At 41.7% G+C, this 21466-nt stretch overlaps 1 long non-coding RNA gene across 1 annotated transcript; it reads left to right on the top strand.

The window, feature by feature from the left end:
* Positions 1 to 13123: 13123 nt before the first annotated feature.
* LOC310842567 lies at positions 13124 to 18367 on the top strand. Its single transcript, XR_014563223.1, has 3 exons — positions 13124 to 13471; positions 15456 to 15521; positions 18197 to 18367. It is a non-coding gene; the product is annotated as an uncharacterized lncRNA (long non-coding RNA).
* Positions 18368 to 21466: the final 3099 nt, after the last annotated feature.

Raw genomic sequence — 21466 nt, 5'->3', positions numbered from 1 at the left:
GGCTGTTGGTTGTTACAGACGAGATTTTCTGTACTACGATTAGGAATTCCGAACAAATGTGGCAAGCGAGAGAGAGAGGGAGATGGGGAGAGAAATGTAGCAATGGTTAAAGCATAGTTTAATGACTCCAATCTCAGTCACTTTTTCATACGTATTGTATGTGCAAGTCCATAGTACAGCATAATGTGTCATAATTTGGCCTCCAATTCTGACAGCAGTGCCTGACTTGGGCATTAAATCATTGCCCCAAGGAATTCACATTCTGGCAATTCCTGATGGGTAGGGCTGTCATCTCCTCCCACACATTACCTATCACTTTTGACATGATTGAATCAAAATTAGTCAGTACATTTAGATGTAAATTAGAGACATCCAAGAATAATAATGAGCACAAAAATATAGCTCTGTGAAATTGACACAGCAACAGCTTACTAAAGTCTTCCACAGTGCCCTGGAAATTATTAATACAGTGATAACAAAAGTATTATATCAAAAAAGCAAGGGGGAACTTTCCCCCCCTTTTTTTTCTTTTTTTGGAGGGGCATATTTAACTAAGCCTCAAATCCCAAAGACGCTTTAGAATGTTAGCTCATCTTGCAATTATAATAACCAAATAGTAACCAAATTGTGTATGCATTGGACGTGGGAGTTGGGGAGGGAAAGAGAGATAATTGCCAACTTACAGAGTGCACAGGAGCTGCACATACTTCCTTGGCAGATGTTTCTTATTTACAGTATACATTTACTGTATAAATGCTTAAAGGCCCTTATTAAGAAAACCTTGGGTTGACGAAGGTAATAATTATTATTTTCACTTTGCAGACTAAGAATTGAGGCTAAAGCACAGCTTGATGCATGTTGACCACAGAAAAATCAGCTTGTGATGGGTCTGGCCTGTAGCAAACTGGCATGCATACCCCAATGACATGTAGGGGACTCGCATATATTGGCTTTTGACACCTGATTTCAACAGCTCAAACACTTCGGGTTTATATTCAGATGTCAGTCAAAAGCCTCTATCTCCCCTCTACCTAATGAAATCCAAAATGGTGCCCCTGCAGACTATGCAATTTTTATTCACTTGACTTATACTAGAAATCATTGATAAGAGATATATCTTGCGTGGATGGTCAGACACGTTCTGTGGTTTTGTGAATATGTAACTTGTCTGCTTCCTTTATGTTCCGCATACTGATTGGTCCCATCAAATAAATATATTACTGATTTCATTGTTTCACCAAAGACCAACACATGACAATATTGTGTTGCAGAAGACATTCAACCACCAGCATGACAGTTTTCTATCAGGGAGCAGTTGTGCAAAAGTATCCTGTCCTGAAATCAAGGGAGCCATGAGTGATGGGGCCTTCCTCTCAGTATTCAAACCACTGTGATTCTCCATCTCCAGGTAATATGATTGCATTAATTACCTAGTGTGCTTTGTAACAAAACATCTCTAAGTCAAAATACAGTTTTGACATTACTTGCCCACTTCTTTTGGCGTGGTTGGGCATCACCCCATAGGACTAGATAAGTTTTTAAAAGAAGATCAATCCATATTCTGTTGTTTGACCTGGAGATCCCTAGAAATTCTGCAACCTGAAAATCAGCAAGAACCAACCATCTCTAGCAAAGGGGAAATCTAAATACAGTGGTACCTCAGGTTACATATGCTTCAGGTTACATATGCTTCAGGTTACAGACTCCGCTAACCTAGAAATGGTGCTTCAGGTTAAGAACTTTGCTTCAGGATGAGAACAGAAATTGTGCTCCGGCGGCGTGGCGGCAGCAGGAGGCCCCATAAGCTAAAGTGGTGCTTCAGGTTAAGAACAGTTTCAGGTTAAGTACGGACCTCCGGAATGAATTAAGTACTTAACCCGAGGTACCACTGTAACAGTAAAGCTTTCTTTTTATCTGCAAAAGCAAGCACAGTCCACAATTGAAATCGACATATAAGAGAGCGCTTGCTCTACTCTTCAGTGCTCTGAATACTCATCCAGCCCCAATGAAGAATCTGGGGTTCCAAATCTCACTGCTTTCTGTTGATTCATTAGCGTGCATTTTCTTCAGCAGTATACCATGTAGCCACCCTACCACCACACCCTATTTATCTGTGTAACAAACAAGACTAACAGACAGGCTATAAGGGATGGAGGCCATGACTAATTTTCAGGCTCCTGGATGTCCTTCCTGCCTCATGTACAGGACATTGTCAGCAATTGGCCTCATGCAAGCTCATGTCTCTGATTAATATAAGGTAAGTCACACATGGCACTTTGCACACAGTGCAGCCTCATGGACAAAGAGTGGAAGTATCTGCATCACAGAATTGTAGAGTTGCAAGGTATCCCAAAGGTCATTTACTCAAACCCCCTGCATAAGCTTTTTTGTGAATGCCCCACCATAGCCATGTGTGTTTCCACACTGTGGCCAGAGTCCCTTTGATCTTACTCATAGGACATTCAGATGTGAAAGCCCCAGGCAGCTCAGGTGTACAGATTTCTCTTGGCTGGATAGTGCACAGTGTACAGTTGCAACAACAAGCTTTCTTCAAGGCAGCTTTTAATGCCGTGGTTCCAGGGCTCACTCAACCTAGAAACTGAAGGCTTTCCTTCAGCGAGTGGCTGCTAGTTGTACTTAGGATCCAAGCTGAACACAGTGGGACTTACTTATAAATAAGCACTCATATGATTGCACTAACAAAGTAAAAAGGAGGTGTTCCCCAAGTTCCACAGCTATGTATGAAAGAGAAAGAAAACTCAGCTTCCTGCCCTCTTCAGCAATCCAGGTATCTGGGCCATTTTTTATTTTTATTTTTAGATGCCTTCTTTGCACCTGTTCCTGGAAAAATCTTACTCTTCTTTTATCCCTCTTCAAAAACCTAGTGCTTCTACAACTGCTGGAGCCATACAGGACTGCATCTGTTCTGTGATCACACTCTGAAGCAGCAGCAAGCAAGGGAGGTTAATGGGAATGTGAAGGGATCAGCAGAACCATAGATACAGCAGCTGCAGGTCCAGAGCTTTTAAAGTAGCAAGTACAAATGCCCAGGCAACACTGTTTGCAGATGGAGGCCTCCTCTTGCTTGCTCCTTATTAATACACTTCCACGAACCTGTTCCTCTCTCTTCCACTAATTCAGGTGTGGGGAATTTCAGTCAAGGGGTCAAGTGCCCTCTGAATGTCCCTCTGTCACACACCTCACTGTCCATGCTGTGCCCAAGTATGTCCTTGAAAGACTCTGGCATTGCCTCAGACACTATCACCTGCTAACTTGCTGCAGCTTGTGCTGCTCTTAAAGGGACAGCTGTGGGCAGCATGTTAAAAAGCTGGCAACCCAATTTTTAGGAGCCACAATTCCCCTAAGGAAATCTGGCTTTGTTCCAGAGGACTGGCACCTCCTTGGAACAGCAAGGAATATAAGAAGTTCTGAAAGAAATGGAACACACAGGCATATAAGTGCCTTTTTAATTTGGTGGGATCATTTCTGTGTGTTAATTGTGGCACTGTGCAGCCCGAATAAACCAAGCCTCTATCCCTCACTTAAAGCAAGCATTCAAAAATGTCCTGAAACCTTGCCTGCATATCAGAGGCTTAGCGCTGAATATCTCCCTAAAGTGTTTGATTAGCCTTTTGCCAGAAGGGAAAGGAAATTAGCTGGAATCATTTCTGTGTCAGTTGGCCGATATGAAAAACTCTGTGCCAAAAATAGTTAATTTGTCCATGTATTTACTCATAGTTTCATTCAACAAAGGTATTAAATGCTGGTCAAGCCAGTAACGTGAGCATCAGAACCATTTCATTAGAGCTCATAAGTCAGAAAGTCAAAATAATTTCTGAAGCAATCTCAAAACCATGCGAACAAAAGCCTTCCCCAAAAGTTTCTATGACTGATAATATTTGCTTTTCTTTAGTTAATTACTGTAATGCTCCAAACCTTTTTAGAGCTGTTGTCAAAGGAGGTCCACCATCAACAGGGTGGGGCACCCACCCTCACACTGCAAATTGGGGAGGTGCCTATATCAAAGGACAGCAAATGGTCATTTGTTTTTGTTTTACCATCTTGGTGTGGGACACTATTTGGCTTTTTCTTTTTTGCCTCAGGCACCAAAATGTCACGCCCGTCTCTCATTATTGAGTAGCCACAACCATCACTAGGGTTGCCAGCTGACAAAAGCAAGCTAGCTTGCTCCTCTGCCTTTAGTAGAAGCTTGATTTTCAGAAATAAACAGGTAAAGCTTTTCACCGCATGGGAAGTAAAATCCTTCCATGTTTATGTTTGTAGATCAAGCTGCTTGTTAAAGTCATAGGAACTGGTATGAAAAGGTTAGCAGTCATGTCATTTTATTCAGCTCCAAGATTACTTGGGAAGGTCTTTGCTTGCTACAGAACTAAACTTGCCAGGTCTCGAATCTAAGATGGCTCCAGTACTTGTAAGAGGTTTTGGGTGGAGGCGGTTATTGGGTTGTTGTTTTTATTTTCATCATATATTTAGTGGTTTTATATTTTGATTTTGTTCTGTGAACTGCCCTGAGACCTCTGGGTATAGGGCAGTATAACAATAATAATGATGATGATGATGATGATGTTGCAAGGAACAAGGAAGTAGTAATGGTAATTCTGTCAGGTGAAGCTTGTGGGAATATCCACATATGATAAAAACTCATGAGACAGGGCATGTAATTTTTAAAGGCACAGAAACATTATTAGAAGTTCTGATAGGCTGAAGATCTGAAAAACAGATGAACTTTAAAGCTAGCCTGAATGAAACCACAATTGCTAGCAAAAGGGTTTTATTTTTCAAAGTTGTCAGCGTTTTACTAAGTTACCAGTTCAGATGAATATGTCTAGTATAAATATGTCCAGAAGAATATGTCTAGTATGCCCTCAAAATACAGAAACAACATATATTAGTACAAGCAAGGAGAAACAGAATTATCACAGTCTCCTCTTTCTTCTCAGAGTTCCTTAACCAATTAACAGCCAAACTGGGACATGCCAGTTTCCCTTTCTATTTTATTCTATTTCATTTCTGAGCACCCAAGCCTGAAGAAAAATCTTGCACAGTTTGAAAGCTTGCAATACTGTACTATTGATCAGGTAGATGATCTGATAAGAGTCACAAAGGTCTTTAAATCCACAATAGGACAGTGATCTTCATACTTCCTGCACATACCTGATAGATTTCCAGACTTGACTGTATTCCTGTGCCTTTAACAGCTGTATAACAAGAAGTTAATAATGCTGTCATTTTCTGTTTTTCTCAGTTTCTCATTTTCAAGTCTTAAGTTTGTCACATTTCCATATTAGTTTGTGATTATTATTATTATTATTACTGAAGTCACAATGAAAATTTATTGGCATTATAATGCACATTTATCCAAATATACACATTTTTGTATGCAATTTTGCCTAATATGTACATTTTTTTCAAACAAATTCTCTAATAAAATGCATGATTCTTCACACACACACATGCAGGTGCACGCATGCGCATGCACACACACACACACACACACACACACATATATATATATATATGTATACTACCCTATTCCCGTAAATCTCAGGGCAGTTCACAACATAAAATTGCAATATAAAAAACACAGAATACATAATAAAAACAAAACCAACCCAATACCCCCCCATTTGCACACTTTCCTCTTCCATATATATCCTTGTACACTTTTTGTGTTGGAAGAGTACATTGCAGAATTTGGAGAAGTTGGAAAGATAGCTGTGCTTTGGTTTGTGTATTGTTTTGGGAAGTGTAAATTAGGTTAAATAGATAATAAAAAGTGAACTTAAGCAATTTTTTCTCCCCCATCCCTAGTTATTTCTACTACTTCTTCTTTATCCCTGATGATCTTCTTCTTCTTCTTCTTCTTCTTCTTCTTCATTATCATCCCAAAAAGATATTGTCCCATACTTCAAGACCACTAAATATGAAATTGCATTGGAATATATAGTTGTAATGTGGTCCTCTGTGCAATTATCCACCACCACAATTATCTGAAATCAGGCAGGCAGTGACTCAATAGAGGGCTTTCCCATTTTGGGAACCTCCTTTTCTGGAACGTTCATCTGGTGCTAACTTTGATATTATTCCGATACCAGCCGGACATAATTTTTTGATTCGCAAGAATTCCAGCATGTGAGCTGTTCCTGACTGTTATTTTTTATGTTGGATTTTATCACCCTACCATTTGTGTTTTGAATTCTTCTTGTTTTATTTACTGTTGGGTTGTTCTGATGCACTCCACTGAAGGGTAGCGTAGACATTTTCTAGGAAAATAAACAAAGGGACATACCATCATATGGTATCTTTCCGTTGTCTACCTCAGTTGAGAGACTGGGAAATGGCAACTATTTTGAACAATCTGTAAATCTAACAACAACAACAAAACCAACCCTGTAACTTGTTCTGGTTCTCTGTGATTAGCCACAACCACTTTGATCTATTCACTATTTCTGTGCATTTTGTGTTTTCTTAATGAATTGGCTGAGAAAATGTATGAATGACAGCACTCTAAGTACAACTGAGACCTCAGCCATTAATTAGAACTCATTTGTTTCTCATTCTGAGCAGCACTTGACTTGCACAATTAGGCCTTTTCAAAATCATGACCGTACAAGCAAATGTGATTGGGACAATAAACATGCTTAATAATAAGCACATGTACTAAAAGAGCAGGACTGATTCACATTATGGCTGAGTCCAAGAAGTAACACCATTTTGCTGTGTGGCATAGGTTTTTCTGTGTGCATCACAACAGGTCTGGCCCTGCCATGTGGTAGAATGAAGAAGCTGCCTCAGGCGGCGGATTTGGAGTTATTAAATATATTTTCAGTGAGCTAATATGCTGGAGAAACATCATATTAGCACTCTAGGTATGTCTAATATTTGACTTTAGCAGCATGATTGTCATGGCAACATATGGATTTGTGTTCATCGTCTGTTTTGGGGAGGACCAAGGTCTCTCCATGGAGATACGTGTGCATCATCTGAATGCTCATTTTGTGTCGTGCTCCAACCACAGTAGTTAGACTGGGGAAAGAAATAAGTAATGGAATTGAAATGAAATTAGCCCAGTAAATGCTCTGAGGAACCAGAGCCTTGATGAAGCCATTCAGGGATATGGTTCTAATCAGAGAGCACCCCAAGTGAAACATGTAAACTCAGCTAATGCAAGAGACTTCAGTGCACATAATGGATCTTCTTCCTCTTCCTCTCCTGTCCCATTCAGCCCCCTGCACATCCTCAAAATCAGATCCAGAACAGATTTTTTTTTGGGGGGGAGGAAATGGAACCCCCATTGCACCAGTGAAACATTGCAGCATTGGATACAACCCTCATTATTTGCTTAATTTGTTTTGTAAGAAATAACATACTAAGAAATGAGATTTTATCTTGCAAGCTTCAGCCATGTTCCATGGCAATAACCCTTCAGAAATCTCATTCATCAGTGTGAAGTCCTCCTAATCTACATATTTTTATATGCAGGTTTTCCCTAATATGGTGTATTTTTGTGGTGAAAATTTTGTGGTGAAAATTTGGTGAAAATTTTGAGGGACAGCTACATTTTGGTTCCCATATTGTTCAGTAAACTGTATATTAGATAGGTTTGTCTTCATATGTGAACTCAGTTTCATTGCCTCCCCCCCTATTCCTAGTTATGGGATATGTTAAAAAGCTTTTATTTTGTTGTTCATCTTGGATTTGCTTGATGAAGGACAGGATAGAAATAACATGGACTAGATGACCCTTGGGGTCCCTTCCAAGTCTACAGCTCTATGATTCTATGAAATAGGATTGGCCCAAAGGTTGCCCACCATCTTTTTTCACTGACAGAGGCTCTGCACCTTCAACAGTTCTGTGGCAAGTGCAACTGGTGAGGCTTTTTCCCAACATGGAAGTTCTGTTGTGCTGCAGAAAACAGCATCTGTTTTACTTCTACCTGCTTGTCTGCTACTGAAGTGTGCAGAGTGTCTCTGTTAGAAGAAGAAAAAAGTGATAACTGCAACATGCTACGAAAGAATTAAGCAACTCACCTATTTTTTTAGGTGTTCGGGTATCTGAAGTGGCAGACTGATGTGTGATGGGGCACATTCAGAACCTCCTTTCATTGCTGAAGGATGTTTTCTGGTGCTTAAGCTATATTTTACAAAGGAGGTTAAGGGAAAATATGCAGCAACTTTTATTAATATGACTGCTGGTACCTTGTATCAATGACTGTTCTAACTAGGACAAGGTGAATATCTGCCTCCAGCTCTAGAGGCAGGGAAGGCAGAATGTATGTTTATTATCACCCTGGTGAACAGAAGTTCATAATCTAAATATCCATACATTGTTATAACTAGGGCATTCATCTGTGCAGAGACAGGCAGACATTATATCTTTCAAGGCAAATTGATTTGTTTTGACATAATGAACGAGGGCCAAATGAAAGAAAACGTCATTGGAGTTTCAAATCTTTACCTTATGCAGTTGCGCCATATGATTCCCCCCCCCTCTTGTATAGCTCCACTTCAGTAGCTTAAGAGAGGTTTCCCCCCCCCCCCCTTACATTCTGGACTATTTGCATGTAATTGCCTTCCCTGTAGCTGAAATACAAATTTTAGCATTACAGTGAACTGCAAAGAGCTTACTTGCCAAGGGGGTTTACATACCAGCTATTTACTCCAGGCGTTTTCACAGTATTAGCATCTCAGGTTAGGCACATCAGTTTTGTAATCACTTCACAAAGTGGAAAAGGTGACACTGGGAACTTAAATGAAACGAGGAGGCAAAAAAAAAAAAAGAGAGAGCTATTAAAATTATTGCACTACCTACCTATGTATGAACAGAGCTTTAAAAAAGCATGGTCTATAAAGCAGGGCGCTCTATAGTCCCACATCTGGCTCAGAATTATTTTCTAACCAGAAGCCACTCTCCAGGATTTTAAGCAGGGGTCTTCCCTACTATACTTAGCGATGCTGAGGATTGAACCTGGGACCTTTTGGATGCAGAGCAGTGGCCCTACCAATGAGCTGCAGTCCTTTCCCAGGGATCTGTGCCAGAAAGGAAGGAAGAAAAATGCAACCCTGTCCATTCTCCCTCTCTCCCGGTTGTACAGGCACATTAAATAATATCTGAACCCTCTCACTGTTTGATGTGTTTATGAAAGGATATCACAACATAGTTCTTGTGGCTTAGGTCCTAGGTTTTCACTGGAGGGAGCATCCTGTGAGTGGAGTTTTGCTTATAGGACACTAGTGGATCTCGCCTTCCCCTTCCCCACCCCTCTTTGTCCCTGGAAAGTCTGTTCCAGAGAGCTGGCGAACCCTCTGAAACAGCTTGAGAGTGCAAGGGCCAGCAGCAGCCTGCCTCCAGATTATGCCAAGCTATTAGACAGAGTGAGACCTCTCCTTCAGGCCACTTAAGCATCACCCAGGGGTGCCCTGCCAGCCCTGCCATCAACAGAAAAGCACCATTTGGTGGCAAGATTGTGTTCATTTCACCTCAAATCATGCAAGAGCTTGTGGAGTGCACAAGATGTCACGTGATTTGGGGTGAGAGATCACCCGCATGGCAGCGGCAGGAGCAGGGAGGTGGTGGTGGCAGTGGTGGCAGTTGCAGGGCAAATTGGCACTGCCCGTTTCCCTTCAAGTGGCAAAACGGGACACATCGCCCTTGCCTGCCCCCATACTCCAGTAGGAGCTTCTGCTGGATCCCAGCCTCCTCCAGACAAAAGGAGCCCATTGTATGCAATGCTTTTCTTTCCCCCTCTTTGGGGCATTGTAGGTTGCCTTCTTTGAAAACAGGAAGTTGAGCAGAGTGGACTTGTACTCAGTGGCAGCTGGCCCATGAGGCAAGTGCAAAATTGCCCCACTACTCTCAGCCTGCCCTCTTACTTACAACCAGTCCAGGCGTTGGCACTGCTAACTCATCCTTCGTCTCACTTTCGCCTTTGTAGAACTCAGGAAGGAGGAGGAGAGAGACAAAACTTAGAACAGAGGTCTCCAAACCAAGGCCCACGGGCCGGATAAGGCCCAAGGGACTCGTTTATCCAGCCCACGGTGACCCCCGCTGCCCGCTCTTATCGGCGCTGCACTGCACGGCTGCTGACGTCCGGGTCGGAGGAGCACCGGAAATAGCTTGTGTGCATGTGCAAGCATTATTTCCAGTGCACATCTGGGTCGGAGGAGGCTCGTGCACATGCACACAAGCTGTTTCCGGTGCTCCTCCAACCCAGAAGTGCGCCGGAAATAGCATGGGCACGCGCTCCCCCGTCCTCCGGCCCACCGCGCGATGAGTGCTGGAGACACCGGCCCGAGGCGCGGTAAATTTGCTGACCCCAGACTTAGAATATCCTGAGGGAGATAAGCACGTCTGCCAGTCCTCACCCCCCCCCCACTCTATTGCCCCTATACATTCAAGCCATTCCCACTCCAACCTCTGTAAAATTATAATTATCAAACAAACCTAGTAATCACCTATCAGCCTAAAAAAAATGCTGGAGGCTATTAAGATCAATGCAAAGTAAAAACAGCAGCAGCAAAATAAGACCACACAACTCTAGCAGAGGAAACTCTCTGCAGCCTTTGTCCTTTGTATGTTGACTCAGAAGTAACTCTGTGTGAGACTTGCTCTCAAAGTGTGCATAGACTGTGCTTTTCGTTCTCTTCTTTCACCCTTCAATTCATACTTCTTCCTCCTTAGTGTCCAATAGAAGCTTTTCTTCTAGTAGGGAGGTTAAAGCATGCAATTCTAAGCATGTATATTCTACAGTGGTACCTCGCAAGACGAAATTAATTCGTTCCGCGAGTCTTTTCGTTTTGCGAGTCTTTTCATCTTGCAAAGCACGGTCAAGTCGCAACTGCACCTCTTCAAGCGGTTTTAAGAAAAAGCAAGCCCATAGGGAAATTCGTCTTGCGAAGCAACTCAAAAAACGAAAAACTCTTTCGTCTTGCGAGTTTTTCGTCTTCCGAGGCATTCGTCTTGCGAGGTACCACTGTATTCAGTGGGGCTTAGGGGGTTTGGCCTAACTGCCATTGTAGGAGTTGCACAAAATCTTACCCTAAGCAGCAAACAATTGCATGTCTGGATCCCTCTTATTGGATGTGGACATATGTTGCTCATTTCCTAAAGCCATTAAGCCCTTTACTCTGCAATTAATTTTCCCCATTAAAAATCGCTGCAAATTCTTTGGCTTAAAAGAGCAGCAGCGTTGAGTCACCAAGCTGGGTTTGCAGGTGGCAAGCACTTAAGCTTGTGGGAGTTATAAAATGAAAAATGGTTTCGAAAATGTCGTTTTCGGAGCAGCAGTGTTCCTCGTAATGTTTTGGCTCATCACAATGCAAACAGTTGACATGCACAACAATCTAATGCAGCCCAGCACAGTGGGTTATTTGGCTAGTGTCGTTCCGCGGAGGTCTGCCACTGTGTTAACACCCAGATGTGATACAGTTGGGGGGAAATGTCATTGCACATCCAGTCTTCAGGCTCTTTCCACAGGAAGCATAATGAAGCTCAAACATGGGAGCTTTTACATTACATCGAACTATGTAGGAGGCAATTACCCAGAGGTTGTATGGTCAATACTTACCACTTATTACACAGAAGTGCCTATAAATACATCAACACAAGCTATAACAATGATTGACAGAATGAGGATATAGTGTAGATCCTCAGCAGATTGTCTCTCTATGTTAAATTATTGTAAACTCCCTTTTCTAATAATTGCTTGTATTTCTGTACGTACAGAGAGAGAAAATTAAATATTTCAGTCCTACCTTATCGTTATATAATTCAGAGGAAGGACTATCTTTGTATTTTGCTTCTTCTCCAAAACGACTCTTCCAGTAATTAACCATTTAGACCACTATAACATCGCTGTATTATCATCTTAATTTGAGCCAAATTTGTAAAGTTTCTTCGATTTGGTTATTTCCCACACATACATTTATATAGGTGAGAAAGTTTATAGACTGTCAAAGTGGTGTGCAACTGTACATGTGCACAGGCACACACCACAACCAGCCAATCATTTGTAGATCCCCCAAAATTTGTAATTTCTATTTTACTTGTTATTAATTGATTCGCTACCAGTTCTCTGTCTATTAACCAAATAAATCAAGCAGAACTGACATTTGATCTAACGAAAGGCCATGTCCTTTAACATTTGTATTACTTTTGCAATTTGTATTCAGTATTTATGAGACTATATGTGCTGACTATCCAACGTTCAAACTGCCTTATTCGTGATTTCATGTTCTGCACATTCTCCTTCCCTCTGTGTGAATGTGCAGAACTACTGGTGTCTATGCACATTCTCTGCTGAATTCTCACATTCTCCAATAAATTAGTATCTATAGGGATACTAATAGTGTTCTTGTGTGAGACTTAATAATAAAGGAACTTACACCATTACAAAAATTTGAAACTAAATGATATGTGGTGCCCTAGATTGTTTTAACTGCAGCTGTTTTAATATTGCAGTGGTTCCTTTACATTGTGGTTTCATGGATATTGTAGTTTGATGTAAGCCGTCTCGGGAAGAGTTTGTCTTGAAATGCAGCGTATAATATTTTGTTTAATATAATAAAAAAATTAATGAAATCTGTTACATACAATAAATCAAAACACCATCCTGCAAGTTAAGGTTTTGAAAAGCATGAATTGACATAAATTCTTCCGTAGTTTCTTTTTTTCAGCATCTATGCATATAAAACTAATGGCGGCCCAATATGTGTCAGGCTCTTTAGGCCCCTCTGCCTGGACTCTGAACACCGGACTACTTTCCCAAAAGCTGTTTCTAGATACCTCAGATTCTTAATACGTTTCCCACAAAATGCAGGCTATTTTGCCTCTCTGGCATTTCTCGGGTAAGCCCTATCATTAAATGTTAAATATGTATTCACAGTTCATTTTAAAAATGAGAAAGCAAAACATTTATGCACAGACCAGATTTAGCAGAATTCAGTTCAGATGAATCATTGGTGGACAGCCTCCTAGAGGACTGCAGGAATATGTCTGAGAAAGAGCTCTTTTTTATGGTGATGCAAGAATACAAATCCAGAGAGCAGATTGTAATTACTACACTGCCACCTGGTGGTGAAGTGGATGAGGAGGCAGTTAAAGGACGAGGACTTCCTGACCAGAGTAGTAAGAGTCAATCTTACTATAGGTGCCCCATGGAGCTTGTTTACATGTGCGATTAGCATTTGCACCCAACATATCCGTATTGTCCTCGTGCTTTGTCTCATTTCTAGTTAAAGGCAGAGTTGTCTACTCACCTGACTGGCGGTGGCACTCCAGAAAAGGTTTTTCCCTGTGTTCTGACTGAACTTTTTTAACAAATGGAATCACCAGGGTTTGAACCGGGCACTTTATGCTACCGTTGAGCTACGCTAATGTTGTTGTAAGACATCAGTTGAATGATAAACGGATTGATACATAACCAACAGTCCCTATCTAATAGGGTACCAAGGTATAGTATGAAGACAAATCAGACTACTGTTTTACCTGTGCTGGATTTAACGTGATGAGGGTGGTTTCTCTGTACAGGGTGCTTGGCTGAGAGGGCACAAAATAATAATAATAATAATAATAATAATAATAATAATAATAATAATACCTATATTTATGCAGGTACCTAGTGAAAATATTTAAAAGCAACTGTATCAAAATGAATTATTGTGAAAATGAGAAATACTGGAAGGAGGGTGCGACTTTTGTCTTCACTCAGGGCGCCATATTAGCAAAGCAATATTACCAAATCACCCTGGGATTTCTTGGTGAAGAAGGGCGGTATATAAATTTAATAAAATAAAGAAGTAAGAAGCCTTTCCCTGGCTTGCTGAAGCTAAATAGGTATCTGAGTCTGTTCAGTGCCTGGTTGGGGGCCTACTGGGGAACCACCCTTTGGATTCCATGACAGAAGAAAGGGAGAAAATTAATGCGAGGAAATAAATATAAATAAACCATACCTTTCCGGTTGTACCTAGGTGGGCACTGCTCCGCCTTTTTTTTCTTCTTGTTTTGGCTTGTTTTACGACTAGGCTATTGAGCAATATATGTCTTAATTCATCTGCTTACCTATCTACCTGTCTATCTGGATTCGTACACAGCTTAATCACCACAACTTTTAAGCAGTTTACATTTTAAGAATAATAATAATACAGTGGTACCTGGGTTAAGAACTTAATTTGTTCTGGAGGTCCGTTCTTAACCTGAAACTGTACTTAACCTGAGGTACCACTTTAGCTAATGGGGCCTCCCGCTGCTGCATAGCTATCAACTTTTCCCTTTTCTTGCGAGGAATCCTATTCGGGATAAGGGAATTTCCCTTTGAAACGTTGACAGCTATGGTACCACTGTAATGCTGATAAGATCAGACCTTAAAAACAAGTTGATTTTTTAATTCCTCTTTTAATTAGCCAATGGACCTGAGAAGGAAAAATGTCCATAAAATGTAGCAGTAAAGGTTTTCTGCTCTCTTTCTCACACATTATGCTGTTTCGATGCTTCACGCACACGCACACACACACACACACACACACACACACGCTGCCCTGGGCACATGTCTTTCTCTCACCACTCCTTGATTTGAGTCTGGGAGGACCACAGGTTTTAATACCTACTAGAGCTCTCTGCCAAGAAGCTTGTGTGAAATGCTGCATTAGGAGCACAGTTTCCTACGTACTTTGGAACTTTCTCAGCCCATAAGGCACTTAGCATGTAGCCCTGATACCTCTTCACATGGAGGATATAACTATGATTATGCTCTTTGCTGCTGCTGTTGTTAAATTTATTACCCACCTTCGCCAGGAGGTAACAGGGAGGGTTGCAACAATCTTAAATTCAACATGAAAAATAATCAAATCACAGGAATAGGGTGGATCCCAAAAGCACATCTCAGGCGTCCAAGCCAAGGCAATGAAGTGCATCTCCAACAGATTTCAAGAGCTCTATTATGAAGGTGCCAGACACACCTCTGCGGAGAGGGGATTCCACAACTTGGGGGCTGCCACAGAGATTTCCCTCTCCCGGACCCCCCCAACATTCCTAGCTTCTGAGGGCAATGGAGCTACCAAGAGGGTCTGCCCTGCTGATCTTAAAACCTGACAGGGTCTGTTGGGAAGGAGGCAGTCTTTCAGAGATTTGGGGCCTAAGTTATACAAGCATTCCCAGTTAGACAAGCCTTTTGATATGAAGCTATGCCAGGAATCCTATTCTTTTTATTGATCAGTGAGGAGTTCGGAAAGCTGTTCCAGTCCTTGCTTATTTGAGGGTTAAATGTTTTTGTTGTTGTTCTTCACAGAGCCTTCGTGGTTTGATTCTGTATATGGTTGTTGCCTAAGTTCCTAAGTTACATTTTGTACCATAGGAGATTTGTTTTCTGTTTTTCCTTACGTTTTGAGGAAATATATTTTGATCCCTGTACATATTTTTAAATTTTGTTTTCTCTGCAGAATTATTGGTATGTTCATTTGCATGTTTTGGGCTGCAAGCCTATATTTACACACCCTTACTCAGGTGTAAGTATCATTCACTTCATACCACAGTAATCATTCCTATTCATGTGCCATTGAAGTGTTGCTCAGTGTTCATTGTGTGCGTTTATTTCAAGGGGGGAAATGCTTAATTGTTAAGACCTTCTTCTTCTTACAAAGGTAGCCTCTATCTGCTCTTCTATTTGCTAATCGAGAGCTATTTGCCTGAAACATGTTGGGATTTATGCAGCTCGTTTAAATAAATTAAGGCCGAACTAGATGTGATGCTAAACACATGTCAGCATTGAACAAGCCTGATTTTTGTTCTTTAAGCAACAGCTGTTGGGGCAGGGTGAAAGAGAGAGATTGGGGCTCTGGGACAGGATTTAACTCTTTCCCCTGTCATGGTTCTGATAAAAAAAATCACTTCCCAAGCTGCCTCAGGACTGGAAATGTCTGCTTTCTTCCCTAGACTAATAACACCATCAAGAATGAGTGATGGTGGTGGTAGAAGCAGTCTGCCCCTTTTCTTTTAGCTTGAAATGCCAGGACTTAAACCTGAGATGTGCTCTGCAGCTGAGCTATGGCCTGTCCCCCCAAATCTGAGCTTGCAGTCAGATGTAGCCGTCCTACGGCCAGAGTTGGTCAACTGCTGTCAAGAATGCCAAAGACAGCTGATGGGAAACTGATTCCCAAAAAGAAGCTTATGAAACTGCACTGGGAGTTGGATGCTTCTCGGTATCACCTGCTGGTTGATGATCCAAACATTTAAAGGAACCAATCCACTAGATGCATTGACTTCTGTCAGGGTGGGTGTCAGGAGCAGGTCAGCAATAACTCGCATGGTGCCAGTGAAGTTAACTATCTTTATTCAAAGAAACAAAACAGCTCAGGAGGCCAGGCCTAATGAAAGTGGCAACTCTTCCCAGTAGGTCTAGCCTCAGTGAGGTATTTGCAAGAACTGAAGGTCCCCACCTTCCCACAGTACCCTAAGTCTCCTCCTACCCCAGGTCCTTTTCCAAGCAATCCAAGACTCCGACGCTTTGTCTGTCTTTGCTCTGCCCTCTTCATACTGCTTCTGATTCTGGTAGACCAGGGGGAGAGGAGATAGTCTCAACAGGCAGTGGGAGACCCCCTGGCTTCTTCACCAGCCTGCCTCATCTCTGCCTCTTGGTCTCCTTGCTGTCCAGCCTCTGCTTCTATGTCTGCTACTGGACTTCTCTCTGCCACAGACTCCACCTGCTCCTTAAATCCTGTTACCTCTTCACCTTCTGACAACTCCTCCTCCCAGGCTGCTTGCTCTTCTCCCTCTGACCACTCATCATCATCCCACCACCCACCCTCTGGCTCTGAGCCTTCTTCCCTTGCGGGTTCCCCAGTTGGTGCCTCCCACCAGTCCCACCAGTCTCTGCATCCAGCCAGTCCATGAAAACCTCCATAGATATGACACCACAAGTGATTGGTTTTGGTTTTTGAAGATGAAAACCATAAGGCAGGCCTTGATTAGGCTCAAGCAAAACAATTCCTCTCTCGTGAAACGCTCACTGAAAGAGCTCTTTGTATCTGATGGAATACTGAAACAGGGCAGAGAGAATCGCAAAAGACAGTGACCTTTCTCCTATGTTAATATTTAATCAGGCACTTGACCTCCAGGATTACAAATTAACAGTAATTGGGCCCCAAAAGATTTTCTCTTCCTTACAGAATTTTTTTTTATTATCCCTATTTGAACATGCTACTAAATTAGTTCTACTATTTTTAATAGAAGAGAATTTGTTTCTAAAAAAAATACAGGTAAGACACAATGTTAAGCTACTCACCCTGCCTTTCTTTTAAAAAAAAAATAGATATCTAGATGTACCTAGAATTGCCACCTGGGCAGATTTAAATTGGCTTAAGCATAAGTAGAGATGGGGTGAAATTCATTTGAATAAAAATCTACCTAATTTGCACGTCCCACAACAATACACAAACCGAAATGCAGCTGTCCCTCAGAATTCCCACTTCTCCAAATGTTGTACTCTGCACTTCTCCAACCCAGAACTGTGTACAAAATTGCATATATTAGGGAAAAGTGTGCATGAAGATGCATATGTTAGAGAAAACAACTTACAAAAATGCATTCTGTTTGGGGAAATGCTTGCAAAAATGTGTTGGGCAAAATTGCATCCAAAAAAAGTGTATATTAGGATAAATTTTCACTTAAAACTGAACTTTCACGAGAGTTTTAAAACCACCTCTCGGATTGACACCTGGCACCATAGCCACTGGAGCATAAAGTAGGACACCAGTTGGCTTTTTGCAGCCATGGTATCTTGCTATACCATTTCTGGGTTCAGAAGCAATATTTCTAAATAATAATATTATAAATACACAAAATCATTTTTAAAAATCATGGTTGGACTGTGTCCATATTTTTCCTGAGAGCACAACTGAGTGGTCAACAAACTGTGGCTGGTGTCAATAAAAGTGCCATAGAAATGGCCTGGGGCCTTTGCAAGCTTGTGTGTAACTGAACACCCACACCCCAAAATGGCTGAATTATCATGCAACATAATTCATACTGATGGCTAGGGTGTTACATGCATTCATAACTAATATGAATAATTCATACATTTCCGTCTCTGCCCATTTGAAGCAGAATGTTTATTGTGGATAGACTTAAATTTCCAGGATAATGTGCAATCTTACACACTTATTTTTATTACAAACCTCCACAGCGGTTATGAATGTCAGCAGCAGTCCTTGCCTGTCTAGATGCATTTTATGGCATGATCACCCAACTTCTGAGGGTCCCAATCCATTTCCAGTTCTCTTTAAGATTGCAGCTCACCATCTCCTGGATCAGCTCCCATGTTGAAGTTTTCTAGGAGGCAATGAGAGAAATCGACAAATTGGGCAGCTCCTTGGGACAGGGATCTTCCTTGTGTCATGTACACTGATGTCGAATGAATAAAAGGAGCACCAAAAATCGGCTGCTTGTGGTGACTTAGTTCCACTACTACTGCAAAATGACCCTTTGAATAACAGTTTCTTACTCTCGGCCTAGTCTTCTACAAGTGATATAAATCAGCCAGGCTGTCCCTGATAGCAGGGGAAAGGGACTTGTTCAATCCACACAGCAGGGAATTCAATTAACATGTGGTGTTATTACTCATTGCAGGACCATGAGGAATCCCAAAAGGCTCTGTCAGCTTGCTTTACTTCTTTAAGTCTTATTTAACCATATACTCTCCTCCAGAAGGCTAAAGCCTCAGAATGGTACACTCTGGAAGCAAGTCAGGCAAGGCCATTAAAAAAACACACCTAATAGTTGTATGGCCAAATGGACACCCAGTGTCAGATAGTGGGCACCTAGTAGATACAGTTGGGACATATAACTTTCATATAGTGAAATGGAGGGGGGAAAATGTCAAGACTTTGTGAATATGAAATCAGTTGGACTGATACTTTTCAACTAAGAGTAGACCCACTGACATTACTTGACCTAACTTAGCCATGCTTATTTCAAGGAGTCTTTTCTAAGTAACTTAGTTGAATCACACCCATATGTTTAAGCACTATTTTTATATTTATTATATATTATATATATTTTTATATTTAAAAAATGAAGTCACAAGCCTAATTTCAAACTCTCTTGTTAGTTATATACTAAGTATATCAGCATATACTAAGTATATTATATAGATATAGAAACTCCAAGAAAAACATTTTAGTATTAGTATTAGGACCTTGCAGTGGATTCAGGTGAATCTTGAACTGAAGTGGGATCGTTTGGAAAGATTCCAGACTTGTTGAAGGCAAGGTGGGATCTGTCTAATACACCCCAGACTGAAGCAAAGACTTCTGAAGTGCCTCATGGCTGCATTGTAGGTACACACTAGACACCCATTTAACCCATGTCTTATAAAATGGCCTGTGTCATGCAAGTAGGGTGGTATGATATTGCTTTATACTAGGTTAAGGGCCTAGTCTCCTTTTCAAAACCTGTCACTGCTATAGCAGTAGCTTTATCTATCCTGTCCTAAATCAATTTATCTGCAATAAAAAGGTTCATACCCGGAAAGGGCAGGGTCCCAAACCACATGGGCATTGCCAACACACACCTCCTCAGTAAAGTGTTGATGAAAACAATGTGAGGAGGGGGTGCCACAGTTTGTTGGTGAATCAACTGCTTTGCTGAGCCTTTGAGAAGGCTCAGAGTTCAGTGCCTGGCATGTCCTGTTAAAAGCATTGGATAGGTGATGGGAAAGACTAAGCGCCTGGAGAGTCCTTGCCAATCAAAAAGGATGACCACCTACATACATTGAAAAAATGCACAAGGGGGATTGTGGGGCCTTGTTGACTCACCCCATCCACTACGCCACATTGCCACCCAAGCATTCAACTGGCTTGTGAAGGAACTCTGTGTGTGTGCTGATATACCCGTGTAGACCACCTTTACATGAAGGGGGATTCTGATTCTGATTCCTCCGTTCCTTGAAGAGGACACAAATACAGTGGTTCCTTGGTTTAAGAACAGTCCTGTTTAAGAATGATTCGGTTTACGTGGAAACACGGCATAGCTTCCTTCTGGATCGTGTATTTTGAGTCTGATGAAATATCAAAGGTTGAGTTAATGGAGGGGGCCTAGTCTGCAAAGTGTGTAAAGCCTTGCCAACCACTGTCAGCACTGATTGTATTGAATGGGTTTCCATTAATCATAGGTTTTAAAGAGGGCGATCTAACTGATGGTGCTCAAAGGCCGAAATTAGATGTGAGGATGGAAGGCCCCTTTTTGCACAACCATCCTCTGAAGGGAAGCTTCACTATTACAAGTAGCATGTACTTGTAGTGAACCCTCCTTCTTCTCCTGCCTTATCTCCCCTCCATGATAGTTGGGCTGAGGGCTGAAGTTGGGTTTGGCCAACTCGTTCAGGGCCACATACCAGCAGTCGTGGCCAAAATAGTCACACTCTCTGTGCTGACACACATGCATGCATCCATGCACACACCACATTCTGTTCCATCACAGCTTCCGCTCCACCCAGTGCAGCACTGTAATGGACATTCAAGTTGTCCCATCATCATGCTAGGCTGGGCAGAGAGATTTAAACCTATTCTCCCAGTACCTTGATGGGGAGGACAATCTTTATCTCTGTTCTTCAGCAGAGCCGAGACAGATATTTTCCTACCCATCACAGTATGGCAGCTGATGAGCAGCTTAAAATGGCTTGGCAGGCCTGAACCAGGCCATGAGTTCACTGCCACCTCAATCATCCACTTTTCTCCCTTCCAATTATGGCTTCTGTTTCATTTCTTTCCATATATATCCACTTCGGAAGAGTTTCTCCTGTGACCAATATTTCCTCAATGCCAGTGGCCAGATTGTGCTTGGCTTGGAGACTTTAACACGTGATACTGTGGAGGAGCAATCCAGGGAATCTCAGCTCCAGGACTTTATTTTATTTATTTTTTTCATAGCAGGAGTTACGACATCCATCTGTCAGAGCACCAGGGTAATTGAAAAGACTGCCCTTGCTCTGGTGAATGGGTGAGATGACATGAGCCTTTCAAGTTTGCTTGTAACAATTTAGCACAAAAGGAAACAAGAAAATTAGGGAAACAATCATACAGAGGCTGGATACATTCTTTTATTTTATGAGGTTTCTCCTCCACACCAGCAGTTTATTTTAAATAATGCTTTTTTGCAGGATTGTATGGATTTCCCTTTAAAAGCCATAGCAAAAATTTCTAGGGGACCACATGCCAGCAATGGGTGTAGACACACCACTCTCCTGCATACAGGCCCACCTTTTGCTGCGCCATGTGGATCAGTTGAGGAGGGACTTGTTGCATTCTGATGCAACAGGCTGAGCAGAGAGGTTTAAACCTCTGTATTTAACGTAGCACAACATTTTGCTGCCATCACCACAATCAACTGAATATTGAAGGACCATCAAAAATTGGAGGGGGGCAAATTAAACCCCTAAGCAAAGTGTTAGCCATCT

The sequence above is a fragment of the Podarcis gaigeae genome, assembly GCF_964106915.1.
Source record: "Podarcis gaigeae genome assembly, chromosome: 4".
NCBI lineage: Eukaryota > Metazoa > Chordata > Lepidosauria > Squamata > Lacertidae > Podarcis > Podarcis gaigeae.
This window is presented reverse-complemented; position numbering and strand designations above follow the sequence as displayed.